The sequence below is a fragment of the Serinus canaria genome, chromosome 8 (assembly GCF_022539315.1).
Source record: "Serinus canaria isolate serCan28SL12 chromosome 8, serCan2020, whole genome shotgun sequence".
NCBI classification, from domain to species: domain Eukaryota; kingdom Metazoa; phylum Chordata; class Aves; order Passeriformes; family Fringillidae; genus Serinus; species Serinus canaria.
The window spans coordinates 13,044,764-13,058,383 of record NC_066322.1 but is presented as its reverse complement, the minus strand read 5'-3'; the positions used below and the strand labels follow the sequence as shown (position 1 = coordinate 13,058,383).

General features: G+C 37.7%; 1 protein-coding gene across 10 annotated transcripts in view; it reads right to left on the bottom strand.

Moving 5' to 3' along the window:
* The window catches only part of ADGRL2 (adhesion G protein-coupled receptor L2), a 387,495-nt gene that overhangs the window by 187,036 nt on the left and 186,839 nt on the right, over nucleotides 1-13,620 (bottom strand). For 9 of the 10 annotated variants that reach the window (XM_050977761.1, XM_018912304.3, XM_050977756.1 and 6 more), the window contains exon 3: nucleotides 10,409-10,474. The exons of the other annotated variant lie outside the window; for it this stretch is intronic. The gene's annotated coding sequence lies outside the window, so the exon portion shown is untranslated. The remainder of the gene's footprint in view (nucleotides 1-10,408; nucleotides 10,475-13,620) is intronic. 10 annotated transcript variants of the gene reach the window in all.

Sequence of the window (13,620 nt, the reverse complement as noted above, 5' to 3'; positions counted from 1 at the left end):
TTGATCACACTGAATAGATTCATAGATCTCAGCCATGCCATCACCAGCAGCTGCTTCGACTTTGCCTGCCAACTTTCTGTCACCTCCAGGATTCAATGAGGTTCAGAGGCAGTGTGAGAAGGTTATATAATTCTGTCAAGAGATCATGTCTTTGATTTTTTTCATCTTTTAGACCTACACATCTACCCTTTGGGGGTCTATCACAGGCTGAGAAGTTCCAATATATTACATACCATAACACAGCAGTATAAAGAGTGCTATATAAAATATATAAATGCCCTTCCTTTGAAGAGAATAGCAGGAGCTTTCACTCCTTTCTTTCATTAAAAGAACATTACCTAATGCTGAAGAGAAACCACAGCTGTATTCATATATGTATGCACATGCTTTGCTGGTAATTTGAAACACATTGTCAGATATTATCATATCTAGTGCTCCCTCTCTCACTTATATTTAAATATTCTATGCCTAATGTGTAAGAGTAAAAAGTTACTTTAATCGCTTGGATAAAATATTCACAGTTTAGCAACTTTACTGCGAAAACAAAATATATTTCACCAAGCCATTAAAAAGACACTGGGAACTCAAATGCTGCTTTCTTATCTAAAAACTCATCATGCAGTGTAGCTGACCTGGTTTTGCTCCATTTTTCCTGTTTACTTAGCACAGGCAGTTTGTGCTCTTGCTCACATACACTGAAGCACAAAGCTGCAACACTTTTAGATGTTGCCACTTCCCAGCCTTGCACCCTGCCCTCCACTGGAAGATTGCAATCCCACCTCCAGTCCCAAAGACCAGGGCAAAGGCTTTTCACTGGCAGTTTAAATTAGCAGGCAGTGTGACCCTGGGTGGCTCATGCACAGACACATGCTCCTCTCTCTCGTCCCTGTAGGCTGACAGGAATTTCCAGCAGAACTGTGAGATGGACAGCTGTGAGCATGAATATCTGAAATCATGGCAAGGACATCTGGCAGAGCTTGTCTGTCACAGCCCATGGCTGGAAGGCTGGTTGGCAGGGTGGGCTCTGCAGGCACGGCTCTGCTGGAGAGAGGTGCTGGAAAGCTCAGCCCTACAAATCCTCCCCAAACAACTGGCAGCAAAGAATGAAAATAACCACAGTGCACAGGACAATGCTGTGGCAGAGTCAGATTTCCAAGTTTAAAACAATGCTGAAATGATTCACAGGAGTCAGGCTGGCTGGATGCACTGGGCTGAGTTCCTGTAAGAGGAAAGGATGTGAGGGGGGAATATGAAAGAATTCATGATTAATAATGATGGCTATGATGGCAACATTATCTGGTCTTCTGAATGATGCTTCCAAACATTCACAGAGAAAAAAAATCTAGATATTTTCCAAGAATTAGAAAAAAACCCTTCCATACTTAGAAAAAAAATCTCAACTTTAATTGGTCATTTTGAAAAAAATTCAAATTGACATCATCAGTTTTAATGATTTAAAACATCTTCAAAGCTTTATGAACTCTCCCTGTTAAATGAGGCTACTACTTTAACACATTCAAAGATGTCTATGCAGCTTGAAAATGGACTCAAAATCCAGGAAAAGAGGCCATATTCTGTTACACGAATGCAGTTCCAGGGTTTTAATGAATCCAGACAATTTACCAATAAACATAGTACATAAATTAAGTTGATTTACTATGCAATCTGCAATTTAAAAGCTTCCTATTCTATCATCTTGCCATTTTTATAGTTTATCACAATAAAAAATGAAAAGAAAGTGATATCAGTCAGTATCACAGGATTCCGTATTAGCTTTTCAGATAAACCAGGTGCAAGCAATTAAGAATATGCTTCCTGTATTTTTAAAAAGCTTTTTGTCTATTTTCTTTTATCCATCCAGTTAAAAAGAAAAGAAATATCCAGAGCTACTCTGTACAGTTTGGGATTTTTGCTGCCTGTCTTGGCTATCTGGATGCATCAGCTCTATTCCTGAGTACATGGTAAGGCCCATTTGACTTCACATTAAAAGAGATAAAATTTTCATAACAAGTGATGGGAGTGATACTTCTAACAAAACTAATTTTAATTGAAATTAACTCAAATGCAAACACATCTTTCCATGTTAGGTTTGGTATACCCATTTCAAACCCATTTCATAGCAAAATCCATCACTTGGACTAAAACTAAGGTGACATTGTCACTTTAAATCACAATTCTGTATTTCAGCAATTGGCATCTCATGAAGTGGTTGCGCCACTTGCAAAATATTCAAGGACAATACTAAACAACATCTACAACCTTCCCAATGTTATTTAAATAAAAAATAGGTTTTCTATCTCTCTAATTTCTTTGCCACTTCAAATACTGTTAACATTCTTTTTCATAAGCCTAGTTTCTCCTCTTTCAATTTTAATTATATTTTTTTCTTTCTAAATTAATCCTTTGTTTAAATTGCTACTTTTGAGAGAAAAAAAAATAGAGTTGTACAACGAACAGCTAAATATTTGTCAGTTTGCTTTGGGTCTTTTCATGTTCCTTCTCAGAGGCCAGATCTGACAAGGTGCTGAGCATCAGGCAACTCACTAAAAGTTGAGGGTGCTGAGAATATCTCAGAAGAGCCTAGCATATTGCAGGATCATGCCTTGCACAGCAAGTTCTCCAAGTGATGACTATTTATGTTTCACTGAATAGATTTTGCATAAATTTTAACAACTCTGATATGACTGGGATTTTTTTAATGGGCAAAGAGGAGGCATTTTTCATGACCATATCACTCAGCACTTTGAGAATGAAGTGTACAGCAATGCCACCCAAAATGTCTGGCAAAGAACCAGATGTCATAGTAACAAAGACACAAATACTGGAATACATTAGAGGCAGTTGCAAGGTGTATAAGCTCCTCAGTGCTGAGAAGGCAGCCAGATCACCTTAAGTCCTGCCTTAATCAAATAACAGCACAAAACAAACTTACACACAATAACCAAGCAACCACAAGGATGACCCTCAAAGTACTGGATACTTTATACTTTTCAGCTGGGTTGTATTTTTTATGTTACAGATGCAGCATTTAGTAATAATCTAAATATGCATGCTAACTAAGAAGAAAAGTAAATATTTTTAATGCAATTTTAGCATTAAATTCTCAGTTTTTTAATCTGTTATACAGGTAGTATATATTTGCTGTTTCTCCATTTCTTGCAGATGAGCACTGTGGATTTCTTTCACAGACACATTATAGAGCCACAGAGGCTGCAGCTGGACCCGAGTAGCACCTGTACCATTCCAATGTGAGCTGTGCAGGACACTGTGCTGGGAGGCCATCACTGCCCTTCTGCCAGCTGCCTTACCCAGGCAAGGCTGCAGCCACCCTGGGAGGCTGCTCCCACTTACATAGGGTTGTGTGACATGATCTGTCCCTGCAGGACAGAAACTCACACAGCTCACAGTTACCTTGGGTTAACTTCAGCAAGGGCTTACTGAAATCTTAAAAGCTGTATAAATTTCTCCAGGATTTTCCTCTATATAAGAAAATGATGGTTCAGTGTTGGTAGTCACAACTGTCCCTATCCTAAGTTGTTACTTAACTCATGGATGCTGTGCTGCTTTTCTATTCAAAGCGTGCAGTTGGTTTTTAACCACTGTACCTGGACATATCACACAGCCACGGAATCACAGACTCAGATGGTTAGGGTTGGAAGACACCTTAAAGACCATTTAGTTCCAAACCCCTTGCATGGGTGTGCACACCTTCCTCTAGATGAGAGGTTGCTCAGAGCTCCATCCAGCCTGGCCTTCCAGGGATGGGGCATCCACAAGTTTTCTGGGCATCCTATTCCCCTGCCTCACCAGCCTCAGAGTAAACACTGATATAACACAATGATTTATGTCTACATATAATGCCTTAGCTATACAATAAATTCTGAAAATACAGAACCTTTCATTATGAAGAATCCACCCAAATTAAAATCTTACCCCCTTTGTGAAACCTGAATCAAACAGCCCCTCCTGATAATAAAACTATCAAGACAGACAAAGATATATTGCAGAAGCAGTGGGCCTATGGGCATTATGGAAAGCTGAAAAATTTTGTATATGAAATGGGGTTTGAGGTGTGGTTTGTCTAATATATAAATAGCGCTGCTTCCATTTTTGTTAACTTAATGTGAACATCCTTCAAAAATATATAAAAATAAGCAGTATCCATTTGCTTCATGCACCAACTCTACAGCAAAGTCCACAGAAACAGTGCTGTAGACCTCCCCCTGAATCCCAGAAATCAGAGGTGTTTCCAGGGAGCTCTTGGTAAACATTGTCCTGATGACAGAACTGCAGTAGCTTGTCATGCAATAATTTGTTTAGAAAATGCTAGCAGTAGCTTTCCATTCAAAAATGAGTATAGCCCTCATCTAATTACAGAATGACTTTCCATCTCAAATGGAAAGTCAATATCCTCTCAAATATATCCTCTCAAAATACTATACCTACATATATAACATTCATTAACCCTCTACATCATAAAAATCTATTACAATGTAGCTATGTAGACATTTAAGGGGGAGAAATGGCAAATATTTGTTCTGAATCTACACAAGGAAAAGGACTAAGAAATACTAGATCAGAAAGGAAAAAAATCCCAACAAAAATTAACAAACTAAACAAAATTCTGAAAAGCTCTTGCTCCTAAGAAGTTTTTTCTCCTTTTGAACTACTCAGCTTACATCAGAAAATGTCAATAAAAGTATGTAACCCTTCCTAATTTACTCAGTTTTAGCAACTGAGAATATCTTTTTCCAATCAATTTTTGTGTCTGTTTTGTTCTTTTCTAGACATAAATGTATATATTTTTTGGAGTTTAGTATTTTCCTTTACTACATTTCTTTCATCTTTTTTATTGAACATAATTTCTACTTCTGGTGCTTTGCATACATTGAGCTTTCAACAGGTTAGACCTGAGCTTTGTATTTCCTCCTTATTATTCACACATTTAAAAAAAAAGGAAGAAAATTGCATTTCTAAATTTTTTGATGTTTTACTACGTCCACAAACGTCTTTCCATACTCACTTTAGTAAGCCTCTCAAACTTTCCTATCATTAACCTCTTTACTGTTCTGTATTCTGCTTTCTCTCTTTTTGTTTTACATTCACCAACTGTCTCATATGTTAAAGAAAAAAGTGAAGAACTTTGATTAAAAAGGTACAATAAAGGCTGAAGAATGTTCTATTTTGGTTTAGCTTCTCAACTTTTTTTTAATCATAATAAGCAAAATTAAAAACAGGCCCTTGGACATCAATGAACACACACACACACAAAAAGGAGACTGAACACCTTTTAAAACTACTTTTAGATTAATTTTAATGAAAATATCTAATATCTAAGAAGAGATAGGTATCTTTCATGATAATTAATACCTGTCCTTCATAGTGTACTCCACATGAAGATCACAAGGCATGGTACTGATGAAATTTCAGTTTCCCAGTACTGACATGGTACTGGGTAACTGAAATTTCATAGAAATGGCACCACAGAGAGGTAAAATGGTGCTCAGCCATCAAGTCAGGTACACCTGAACCTGCAGCACCTTGATGCTGTATCTGATAGCCAGCACTGTCTCCTCCCTGGTTTTGTTTTCTTAGGTAAATTGCTGAGGATGTTGAGTGAGATAGGAGATAAGAGGAAATCTAGACCATATTCTAAAATTACTATCAGAGTGACATATTGAGGTCTTCTCAAGTACACAGTCAAACTGGCTGAATATGGGAACTCAGCAAGAAAGCACTGCATGGATATGGGAGCTGAATGGAACAAATCCTTCAATTGTATATGAGTTCTATGACTTTATTGTTATCAAAACTTAATTTGGACTTTTCCAAATAATAAGCCAGTCGAGAAAATTTGCAGTAAAGGTAAACTAAGATTCTTGGGAGGGCTCTTGCAACTCAAGTTTACGCAAAATTCTGTTACAAAATGTCTGCCTAAAGTTGTGTAATCACTGTCAAGTCTGAGATTACGCTGTGTAAATATTATATTAGTGATAGTGTCGATGCTTTATTGATGGTCTGAAGTTTGGTGGAATTTTTAACAAGTTTGCTGTTGTTTCTTGTAATGTGCATTTCAGTTGATACCCATAAAAATCACAGTGTGGTTTCCCCTAAACCCCCTTTCCTTATCCAAAACTTACATAACACATTCCCTCAGCAAGCAAAGCTTCTGCTGAATTTTGTGATCCTTTTTAACAGTCATTCAGCATCAGCATGTATCTATAAATCAGGAAAAATTTCCTTTTGTCTTATGAATTTCAGGCATTAGATGGTCATCTCTCCTGGAAAGGCACCAGATTAGCTTGTTCTGTAGATGGTTCACAGTGGAGTTCTCTTTTTTAATGACTTCCTAATAAGTAAATCAATGTACTGGTTTCCGCTGATTGAAAGCGCCTCCATCAAGGTACAAAGGCAGACTAAGAAGCCTTTTCATATTTCATCTGATCTCTGGTCATTGAATTGATTCTTTATATAATAGTGAAAAGACTTCAAGATTCTGTAATTAACATTCAGGGTACTGCTAGCACATGATCTTAGCACTGTCTCTATCAAAATGCCTAATTTTTTTTTTCTTGTGGCACTGCTTTTGCTAGCTGTTCCAAAGGTTTACCAAAAAATGTGTGTTTCTGCCCTCTGTGCTCTAAAATTGCTGTATCAATGCAATTATTTTCCTCTTGACATCACACTATGAAAACATTTGCTTTTGATCAGCAAACTAAAAGGCTAGTTTTTACACTGACTGACAATTAGCCTAGATGTTATTTTAATTTATAGTCTTATCATTTTTCTGAAGAACTCCAGGATTCTTAAGACATCACTAGGTTTGCACTGGGATGTATTTTTTAATAATTGTATTTATCATTATGTGTCATTAAAATGAAAATATCTGAAGTGCTTCAAAATAACATTCACAAGAATTTGAGAGTAAATGACACTAATCATAAGAGCACCTCAAAGTGTATAATTTAACAATACACAAAATAAGGAAAGCACAACTCAGAATTCCCATATCAACTCAAGTTCTAAAAATCTGTATTGGAGCCAAGATACCTGGTGTCTTACTTAAAGCTCCAGGAAATCAGTTTCTAAACACTAAAATGTTAAAGATGCAGGATGTAGCTACTGAAACCCTTCTTTAGGGGCTCAAAACAGTTTCAGAGCACTGAGTTAGCATTTTTGATAGGGATCTCACATTAAATTGACCTTTCCTGGTGAAAAGATGCATTACCTGCAAGCAGCTGCTAACCCTGCCCTGACCTGCCCTGAGTCCCAAGGCTATGGAGGTGTGACTGTTTCCTTTCTTGCCTGCTGCAGTTTTCCCAGCCAGTGTAGCTCAGATTCATATTGCCAGCAGTGAGGGAGGCCATGTGGTTAAAGGGGAGAAAAAAGGTGTAAGAGAACCCTGACTTTGATCCTGACTGAGCCACTGGAGGGATGTGTGGCTATGAGGAACTACTTGGCTTCTTTAAAACATCATCGAGGTTCCCAGGCGAGATAAGAAACCCTGCCCTAAAAACCACGGCCACACCGGCCAAGGTAAGCACTACATGTAAATAAATGAAAAGGAAACAAATCTCTGGGGTTTTTTGGTGAAATAGTTCTAAAGAACACTCAGTGAGGCAGCCAGGGTTCAGGAAATGCAGGTAATTGTGCTCTGCAGATATAAAAGCAGGGATAGCTCCCTTCTGTCCTGAGCACCAATCTACCATGCAGCTAATGCTCTCAGACTCCTGCAGGAGAAGGTAAAAGCTGAGGATTGTTTACCATTGCCAGGCAGGAAAGGTTGCCTATCCACCAGTGATTGAGCCCCAGCAGCACTGGCCTTTCAAACAGAGAGGCTGAGGAGATATTTATAAGTTAAGCAGCCTTCTTGTTCCTTGAGGGGAACACACCCCTCAGCTGAAACATGAGCAGGTTGCTGCTGAACACCTTCCCTCCTAAAAGCCTCTTCTCGGGGGGTAAAGTGGTGGAGGGTAAACAAAAAGGTAGATAAATATAACACATTTCTATAAAATGCAATAAAACATATTTTGATACTCATAAAAGTATGGCCAAAGGTTCAGATAAACCCACTGCATCGATTACAATAGCACCTGTGTACTTAAGAATACACTTAAATGATAGTTTGCTTCAGAAAATACTTGGAGGAAAGAAGAGAACTCTGTTCATTTTTGATCCTCACAAAGTGTGGTTATTTTTGGAAAGAGAATTGTTAAAAATATTAATGTTACTGGATGGAGCAGCACAGTTTACAGTAATTGCTACTGGAGTCTGTCTGATGATTGGTGGTCAATATTTTCACATGAGACTCCCCACAAAAAATGTGCTCTTTAGCCTGTACTAAACCAAAAGAATACAGAGAATTTGGGTGAGGAACTGGAGAGTATCATTGTTTCATTTACAGTGAAAACCACTGCAGTTCCAGAGCTAGCACCCTGACTATGTGTCTGTGTATTCTCTGAAAATAGTGCTGGCTTTGGATTGAACCATCTCTCACCAGCTATACAGAGGGGAAGTGATGTCACTCTGAAAATAAATATAGAAATGGGTTTTCTGGAAATATTTATATTTTGTTCATGGAAAAAGTGCTGAATGTACAGCCAAGGAGAGCCCACTGCTCAGCTTGCACCACTTGAAAAGAGGAAAGTTTTTAAATTTGCGAAGATTCTCACACCAGGGACTTTTTTTTCTTTTAAAATAACTGACTCTTGACATAACCTTGTCTGTTTTAAAGGCCAAACATTTTCCTTACTCCCAAGTGCTTTGTGAGCCTTAGGGATATATTGTCCCTGGCAAAACTGGGATAGCAATATCCTGGGAACGGGTGATTTCCATCAGGGACAAGGAAATCGCTCCAAACCACATTTCATTCTGGTTACAGCATTTTAATGAGATTTGCAAGCCCTTCTGAGACAGTCACAAGAAACATTCAGCCCCAAACCCTCAATCAGAATCCTGAAAGTTATTCTAATGTCTCAGCAGAAGATGGATCTTAGGACTCCAGTTTGGCTGTGATATTTCTTACATTATATTTAGCATTGACTAATTAGGGGGTGACTAAGTATTGACCTCTCAATTAATTCTGAAAGAAGTTGGATGACTGGAAATACCTAACAACATTTGAGAAGTGACTCCTTAACTGTTTCCTGGAAAACAGCTTCCAAAAATCTTCTTCAGTAACTTCCAAACCCCTTCATGATATGGATTTCACATTAATCAAGCCACTCTTATTCTAATGAACACATAATTCCCTGTGAGAATATGAGCAAGTATTTATATGGGAAATAATAAAATGGTAGCTAGCAATATAACTCTTAATGTGCAATAAGAGTGCATATATGTGAATGCAAATGCAGACACCATCATCTACCTCTCTGTGATCATGCCTCAGTCACTAACAGCTTGTTTGCAAAGAGTGTTGCATGGATCCATAAGATATTCCACTTAGAGTGAAAAAAAGCAGTTTATTGAGAACAGGATCAATAACACCAAAAGGATAAAATAATAAGGGGTGTAAAATAACTGCTAAAGAAACAAAGGGTTAAGAAATGAATGTTTAGGGTAAAAGGTGATTTAAATTTCATCAGAAATGAACTGTGATTCAGATCATGCTGGTTTTTTTCCAGTTTACACATTTTGAATTAATGTGGCATGGATTATGTTGCATAAAACAATGACAATACATGAATTCTACTCATGGAAATTACTCATCCATCAGCCAGTGTCAGGTACATTCAGAAGCACATGCATTAAGTTCTGCACTGTAAGTTCAAGTCATTTGTATGTGAATAATGCTAGTTGTGAAAACGAAAACAAGAAGAGATAAGGAAACTTTGGGATCCTTCTGCACTGACTTCTCTTTGACCCAGGAAAGAACAATGAATGTTTGCTTTCCCTTGGAAGGGGTGCCGACAAGGCTACACAAACAAAGAAGCAGAAGCTCAGCTGGTGCAAATTAGCACAGTTGCACTGACTTAATGGAACTGCATCCTTTTCTCCAGCTAAAGATGTGGACACAAATGTTAAAGGTTCCCCTGTTTTATTTTTTTCAGGACAAGGATCAATCATGCATCCTTTCACAAATCTTCAAACAGAACTTTTCCCAAGCAGATTTCGCAGACCTGAGTCTGATTTTCTATTTCTTGAATGGCCCAAAATATTTGATTCCCCTCATAATTGTGCTTTTTCCTAGTCCAGTTTCCACATTATTTTGATTGTTGATTCTGTAGTACTGCAGTGAAAATAGACCTGTCAGTCCTTCCAGGTCCTCCTCAGTTCACTAGCAGTGTGCATTCAAGAGCAATATTCAAGGGGGCCTGGCCATGCATGCCCATATGTTTCCTTCCGTCTCCCAAAAACTAACTACAGTCTCTGCAAATGAGCAGGCAAAGGCCAAACTTGCACCTACCTCAACAAAAAGACAGCACTCTATTTTTAAGCATTCCTTTCAGATGGAGATACCACTTTCATTCACCTAAAACCAGAAAACAATTAAGTTAGATCATAAAAAGAGAAACATTTGCTAAATTTCACTGCTGTCTGAAGATCTATCTGTTATATGGGCCTGAAGTGAAGTGATGGCGTGTTTGCCTGGAAACTGAACTGTTTTGAAACCAGGAAAAGAATGTTTGTAACAGCTTGTCGTTCTCGTCAGTGCTATTAGTGTCCAGTAAACTCTCTCCTTGTAAATCCATAGATGTCAAAGGTTTCTGTGGATCTTTTCTAAGCAAGTGTATAGTTTGGCATTGTGTCTGGGCAGAGGTGAAGGATCCTGGCGGGCGGATCTTGGATACTGCCATTGTCTCCTCTGTCAGAAATCCTGGGAGTTTTCTAATGCTACTATTTGGCAAATGCATTTTGGAAGACAGCCAAAAGACTGCTCTCCTCTGGCTCTGGGAAGACTGGTGCTCCAGAAGAAGTCAATAGAGCCCAGTAAAAACAGAAGAAACCAAATGAAAAAGTCTGTTAGTGACTGTATGACTTCTGTGCTTAGATGTGCTCTGCCATAATAGCTTGTTTTTTACTGTTTAATAATATTCAGATTATCACTTTTAGAGGGATTATAGCAAAGTAAAGCTTATAAAAATGTAAAAAAAAATAGAAAAAAAATTAATAAAGAAGACTGAAACAAGAAGGAGGAAACAAGCAGAATGGGAAGAGCAACCTGACTGGAAAAGGTCATGTTTCATGACCAGACATGGACACTGGGACTGAATCTTTTAGAATAAAAACAAGACTGACCCATTAGAAAACTTCATTTTCCTGAAAATAAAAGAGCAATGTTAATTTGAAGAAAGCATTTTTCTTGAGGCAAGGACAGCTGGATGATTTTTGTTAATAAAGCACGATCTGTTCTGTGCTAGGGAAGAATTCCCTAGCAATATGTGTCTCTGTCTGTATCCCCTCTGCAAAGGTCCCATGAAAACACTATTAAATTACTGCTTGCCATTCTAATTTTGGTGCTTTGCTGAAGTTCAGAAAATGGCTGCCAGCCTAAACTGTGAGCTGCTTTAAATCACTCCTATCCAGGTGATGATGAATGCTCTCTAGATTTTATCTGTAGAGTGGAAAAAACAAACAAGAATACATTACTCAACCCCTAAGATTTTTTTAGAAGCTGAAATTCATCTAAAGGAACACTTGAGTCCTGTCTACCCCCCACTGAACTGGTTAGGAATTTCAGCTAAATAAAGAATGAAGGTGAGACTGAAATGCCCATGTAATCAACCTTCACAAAAAATCTAATACAAAGTTAAAACTCTTTTGAGATAAGTGCAAACACGGGAGCACTGAAATAATACTGAAAGAAATGAAGGAGGCTTTTTAAAATTCCCAACTTGTGCTTTCCTCAAAGTGTAATTCAAAACTGATTAAAAGTATTAAATTTTTTTTATGCAAAGGGTTAATAACAAAATTCAAATAGTGCTGTGGTGTCCCATGGATACTCAATAATGAAAATTCAAATGCTCATTTCTTTAAGCCTTTTGTGTCCCTTTTCTAGATAATTGGTTTTTTGCCTAATTTTTGAGGCTATTTAATAACACCTCCTGCTAGACATTTCATGTAAACTCAGCAAGAGGAGGCATCGTGAGTAATAGAAAAGACTTCTGCTCATTTTAAAGCTCAAATTCATACTTTTCTTAACAAAGGAGATCCCCACTGTTAGAGTTTGGCAACCAGCAGGCCAACTGCATTGGGGAAGATTGGATTAGGGGGGCAGCTGACTGTGCAGTAAAGTCTCCACTCCAAAGCAGGATTTTTATGTAAATTCCATTACAATTCATGCTTTTTGGGGATAATGAAATGGATACAAAACACTTCAAAGTTTCCAAGTCAGCAAAATAATGAACAGGGGCATTCAGAAAGTTGATTTAATACTTTTTTTTAACATTGGGACCCTTGCATGGACATGGGTATATATTTGTATATTTTATATATATTTGTAAAAGTGTGTGTAGATAAACATGTGCAGGCACACACTAAGCATTTTTAGACTAGAAATACCCTCAAATGTTGAGTTCTGCCTTTTAATCCAGCTGATATGAATATCTCTGGTGCAAAATATGCAGTGAGAATACTTCCACTACACTGAAGTGCCCAGCATCAGGTCTATCCATCACCATAAAGACTAAAGACATCATGGGAGGGCCAACACAGAATAAAACACACATGTACTACTCAAGAGCTCTGCAAGGCCACACTTCTCTTCTGTGGCTTGTGTGTTAATTTTGGTATTAACCGGCTGTCAGTGACAGTCAGGTTCACAGTGCTCAACAGGGATATCTGTTCAGTAACCACATTCAAGGCAAAACTGTACTGCTGATACTGTTAGTGTCCTTATGCACAACACCCCTACTGATATAAATTCTCTTAAGAGAATGGAGAACACATCTACTTTTAGGAGCTAAAAGAAGGAACTCACTACCAAGTATGTAAGCTACAGACATAGAAGGATGAGCAACGTTCAGACTTTGTAAAATACTAGGGCCACTGATGTCTAAAGTAGTACTCTTCTCTCTTGGTGAAAGTTTTCTTTCAAACAAACATCTATTTATTTAAATAAAAAGGAATATCCACAATACAGTTTTTCTTCAACATATATAGCAAAACAGAAACTAACTAGTGTTCCAAAAATGTTTCAAAAAAGGAATCGACCAAGATTTGAACCACAATTGAGTTTGTATGATGTGAACATTTAGCTATTAAGGTTCTTTATTATGACTGATGAGGCTAAAAGGTGAGTTTATGAATTAAAGTTTGCAAGCTCTGTTGTTTAATAAAAAACATTGAGAAGCCACAAAGAGCAGAATCTGAGAAACAGCTATTCTTATTGTTTACCACAAGATCACACTGGTCATATTGTATCATTTAAGAGTAAATGTAATAGGCTTTTCTGAAACAAACAAAAGCAGTAACAAGCTATAAACAAATTTGATTTTTGGGGCTCTTGTGGTTCCAAGTTGTTCATTTGGTTATAATCACGTACCTTGCTTTTCCTAGGGAAATAGCCAGCCAAATTCACTCACTTCAGAAATAAAAAGGGAAGTAAGAAGCAACAGAGAGAGAGAAAACATGTCAGGATCCTGCCCTGCTTCCACTGTACTCAGCAGTAATTACTCT